The 5,168-nt window shown below is 44.2% G+C and overlaps 1 long non-coding RNA gene across 2 annotated transcripts; it reads right to left on the bottom strand.

Annotated features, from left to right (window-relative positions):
* Nucleotides 1-222: 222 nt before the first annotated feature.
* On the bottom strand, nt 223-3,219 carry LOC128352885 (uncharacterized). Of its 2 annotated transcripts, XR_008320679.1 has the most exons (3): nt 3,104-3,219; nt 2,454-2,594; nt 223-628 (listed from the first exon to the last, which is right to left on the bottom strand). It is a non-coding gene; the product is annotated as an uncharacterized LOC128352885 (long non-coding RNA). The 2 variants fall into 2 exon arrangements; XR_008320678.1 differs by having other exon boundaries at nt 2,454-3,208.
* Between the last annotated feature and the right edge of the window lie 1,949 nt (nt 3,220-5,168).

Below are 5,168 nucleotides of genomic sequence, written 5' to 3'. Positions count from 1 at the left end.
TTTATGTCTTTTAAAAAGTTATTGTACACCGCCCAGAGCCTCTGGATGAGGCGGTTTATAAATGTAATAAATAAATAATAAATAAGAACGGAGGAGTCCAGCACTTTTATCCATGATCCTAAAACAGTGGTCACTATAAGACATTGCAACTGATGCTGCCAGGGTCCTAGTTCAAACCGGGGTGACAACAGAGAAGGCCTATAGAGAAGACAACAGAGAAGGTCATATAAACCTTTTATTTGGATGTATAAAATATAAATTTTATTCAAGTCTCCACAGGCATACAGCCTTTTGTAGAGGCTGGGATGGAAGTTATCGTTGTCTTGGAAAAATGATCCCAGAAACTGGTTCCCTCAGGTAGTGCTGAAACCTCTTTTTGAAGCTCGTCAGTGGGAAGGCAGACACCCTCAAGTCTTGCAAGAACTCCCAGCCAGGCTCTTAAAGTTGATTCAGGCTACTGTTCCTGCACCCTGGAAGCTAACAGTGTTTGACTCTGCCTCATGGCTTGCTTCTTCACCTGTATCTTGGCCATTTAGACTGGACTGGACTTTACATGGACATCAGGAAATTTCTTCTCCTGCTGGGGGTGTCATCCTGATATTGTTCTTACTTTGTCACAAATAGATTTCTGGAATGGTAATTGAGATGTGAAGGCCTGGTGGGGAGGAGGGGGGACACACACACCCCTCCCCCCAGAAAAGAACATGTGTCCCCTCCCCTAAAAAGTACACTTCTCTAGTGGAGAGTGGGACCTGCCATTCCTGAAGACCTTCCACACATACCTCATTCTACACTACTGTGTTGAGCCAAAAGGACATGACCCCATTGGTCTGATGACTGGTCAGACTTTGAAGGTATGGCGAGAGGTTGGCAGTGATTAGAAACATCACTATGATATGGATCAAAAGAACACAGATGGAGAGTGGGGAAGTGCATCATAATTAATGCTAATTTCAATATGAATAATAAGAAAGAGCATTCCACAGATTTCCTCTGCACTGTTTTTAAAAAGTGTGCAGTATAATTTACATATTAAGTGCTCATTAAGGTGAAAAATGTCACTGCTGAAAAAGAGCAAATAAATTACCTCCATTTCTATTTTTTTCCTTCTAATTATTAAACTTTAAACTAAAAAAAAGTTTACTGACTTAATAGGAAGATGAATTTATAATCTGTCAACCTGCACACCGGCTGAACACTCTTACAGTCCAGTTCTATTAGGCCTTTCTCACAAATTACATTACAACCAGGATACTGGCAGCAGATCTTCTCCCTTAGCAGAGTTACTAGTGTTTAGGATCAATTTTCTTTATGTAACCATTTTTGTTGCCTCAAATTTTATTCTGGACAGTACACTGAATCATTTTCTTACATTTATTTTCTGCACCCAGTGCAAAGACTCCATCTTTGATCTTGCAGAGAAGTATGCCCAAACTGCTAGCTGATTGGATATTTTTATTGCCACATCTGCAGCGAAACCATAGCAGCTTGTTTCACCCAGAGACCCAAGAAAGTCAAGACACGAGTGATGGATTTAAACTAGGGCCACACTTATAATAACTGCAACAAGGAAGAACAGTTAACTTTTAAACTCAGTGTGGGCAACTTCACCTATGAGATCAAGCTTCTCAGTGCCAGCTCTGTTCCCACCAAAGTGAGAAGCAGCAGATTCGATGGCTGCCAGCTGCACTCCAACAGCTGGCTCACCCCTTACCTCACAATTGGTGTGTTGAGGGAAGATTTCCCCAGTCACCAACCCTTGAGCCACAAAGCTCTAAGTAGGTGAGGCAAGCAAGTCCCCAAAGGGGATCCAGTCCCAGCTGTGCTGAGCTCCAAAATCCTGAGGGGCTGTTCCATGGAGCCCCACTTCACCACAAGGTGCCTCCGGCTGCACACTGATGTAAAGATGTGTGTACCTACCCCTGCCACAAAAGGGGGCAACACCTCAGGTTAGCTCCCTTGCCCCAAACTAGCTACAACTTTCTTCGATCCTTGTTGCAAATCAGCTAGAGAAACAGATCCAAGGACCCCACTTGGGCTGCTTGTGTAAGACAACACCCATATCATGTAACCAACCAACCAACCAACTAGACCGGTTTCTATCAACAGTTTTTTCCTTAATCTTGTCTTGGTCCTTCTCATCACCCTTATCTTTTTCTTTTATCTCAGGTTCCCACAACAACAGGGGGAAATGTTTATATAGTTATCCCGCTAGTCATTCAGTGAGTGGAGGCTCCTGCCTGGCTAGAACAGCTGCCTGCCATTTCTTTCCTCAAGGCATCAACTGTGGAGGCATGGGTGCAGCAGGCACCAAAGGCTGCATTGCTGGAATGAAATTGTTCCCTGCCCATAAAAAGAAAGAGTAAGCTGGGTACATGGGAAAAGAAGGGCGCCCACCCACATACTGGCTACAGGGCCCCATGGTGAAGTAGAAGAACCCCAGTCAAACTCACCTGCTGGGCCCAGATCCTCATCAGCCACGTTTGGCAGGACTGCACCTGCTCCATCAGTGGGGTGATAAGGTTGTTCGGTGGGATGCTGAGAGGTTTTCTGAGAGTCTTCCTTCTTCTCCAGTGCATCCAGGTGACCCAAAACTTCATGTAACAAATGTGCCTTAATATTACCACCAGTGTTCCTTCTAACAGGGATTTCCAGATATTGTTGACTACTGCTCCCATACTCCCAAGCAAAAGCCACTGCAGCTGGGGATTCTGGGAGTTGTAGTCAACAACATCTCAGAATCCTTGTTAGAGGGAACAGTGATTACCACGTGTGCCATGTTTCCTTCTCCCGGCCCCCTTGCCAAGACCAGAAGTCTCTCCAGCCCCCTGGTGCTCCTTTTAACCACCAACAGCAAAACCAATATACCACTAATAATAGTAAAGTATGAGAATAGCCACCCAGTCCCCAACACGATTAAACTAGGGGGGTGAAGCTAAGGGAGGGGGAGGGGCAAGAGGGAGGGACTATGCTACTGTTGCCTACAGTTGGGGGTGGGGGGAAGGGAACAGTTCAAAACTAGTAAAGATGGCTCATAAGCCCATGGAAGGCTGCCACCTCAGGGCCTTCCCCCGTTGATGACGCTCACATGGCAAATACAAACCCCACACTCCAAGACCTGGTGGGCTTCCCTTATGCTATCACAACAATCAGCTCCCACCAAAGCACAGCAAGAGTCCTAGGGACATGCCGGTCAGTCAGGCCTATGCGGAACAAGCAATGTCTCCCAACAGCTCCAAGCGTGCTGCGACTGCCCACGACTGAGGGAGAAAGTGAACTGGGAAGCTCTTAAAGGTAGCCCCAGCCTGCTCCTGATTGGCCACCAACACACATGTGACCCAAAGGATGGCCTGGATCCTCCTCCTTCTCCTCCTGGGCCCCAGGCACTATCCTGCCACAGCTTTATTGTGCAACAGGGGAAATGGCCATGTATGCAATGCATAATGATCATTACAACCTGCGCAACAATCATTACAACCTGCACAGTATAATTACTGTGCATTATACTGTGCTGTTGTCTATGCATTTGAATAAGGAGGAGGATGTGCAATGAAACCTGCTATAGATAGCAACATACAGCAATATGCATATATGATACTTCAGTCTGCTTTGTGGAAACACATATCTGCAAAGTCAGGAAGGTCTCAAGATACAGACATAAAAAGAGCCCTGATAGTAACATAGGAAGCTGCCCACTAAGTCATATATATCAAGTCAGGCAATTGGTCCATCTAGCTCAGTACTGTGAATACTGACTGGCAATAACTCTCCAAGGTTTCAGGCAGGTGTCTTCCCCAGCCCTACCTGGAGTTGCCCCTGGAGGGGGTAAGTACTTTTTTTTTAACTGACTCACAAACCCCCCGAATGGTGGAAGGGGGTTGGTCTGGGGTCGGACCGAACAGGGGGCGGTTGGGTTAGATGCCGAACTGTCAAACCTGTTTGCGCATCCCTAAGCTAGTTGACAATGTCCTGGCATTTTTGGATTTCATTTTGGATATATCTGCCCCAAAATGGGCTATTATACTCATGGTCAGAATTTAATTTCACATAACCCTTTTAATCCAAAGGTCAAATGGACAAATCAAACTATGATCAAAGAGATAGGATGGAGCCTAAGAGCTCTGTATGTTCAGTGATTTATTCAGCCATCTAATTAAAATAAGAAATCATCCATTATACTGCTGGGCCAGTGACAACCCAAACTTAAAAGGAATCAGGTTAAATGTATCTATTTTCCTTTTATTCTCACAAGGCCCAAATGTCTGTACCTTTGGATAACCCCATTTGTGAAAATCATATTTGAACATGACATCCCCATTTTCCTGAGACCTGCTTTAGCATGCTGAGAAGCATTCACCTTTTCTCTCTCTTTACTTTGGTATGGCAGAGCTCAGTTAATCAGAATGAATGTGCAGACTAGCCCACCTTATTATATTCTCTACAAATGATTTCTTTTCTTTTCTTTTTTTGGCAACAAAGTCACATTTTTACATGAATGTACGGATAATTATTTTAGAGAGCTTCTGCAGAGGAAGCTGATTAAGAATTCATTTTCTTCAACCTTAACTGTTGGTATGATTTTCCTCCCCTATTCCTCCCCTCCTTAAAGTCACCGTAATGCAAAAATACAGCTGTCACCCAGAAAAGCTGATACATCTCACATCAATGATCTCATCAAAGTGCTGTAATTCGTATTTCTCAGACATGCAGTGAAATATGTGTTGTGAGTTTGGCTGGCTTGATCTCTGTGAATGTGTGACCAGGGATTTTAACAAAAGAATCTGAGTATTGTCTATTTTCCTGATAGTCTGGAATTCAGACTCAGAAGGTGACACCTTTTGGGCTGAGGAGCAATAGGTTATCTGTCTACAATTCTCCTGTGGGCAAAGAAAAAGTTTTGAATGACTTTGGAGCAAGTTCAGTCTTGAGAATAGAGATCTGACAGTTTAGCTAGTGTTACCTAAACAGTGCAGTCTTTGAGAAGGGCTATAAAACTATTCTCAAGAATTGCTAATTGCAATTAGTCTCTATTTGCTTCCAGTATGTTTGACATGTATACTTTAAATTACACACACACACACACACACACACACACACACACACACACACACACACACACACTATAAAGAAACCATCAGTCTCCAGGGTGCTCTAATCTGATCCAAGGG

This window comes from Hemicordylus capensis, chromosome 4 (assembly GCF_027244095.1).
Source record: "Hemicordylus capensis ecotype Gifberg chromosome 4, rHemCap1.1.pri, whole genome shotgun sequence".
NCBI lineage: Eukaryota > Metazoa > Chordata > Lepidosauria > Squamata > Cordylidae > Hemicordylus > Hemicordylus capensis.
The sequence above is the reverse complement of the archived record's forward strand: the minus strand, read 5'-3'. Positions and strand labels throughout refer to the sequence as shown.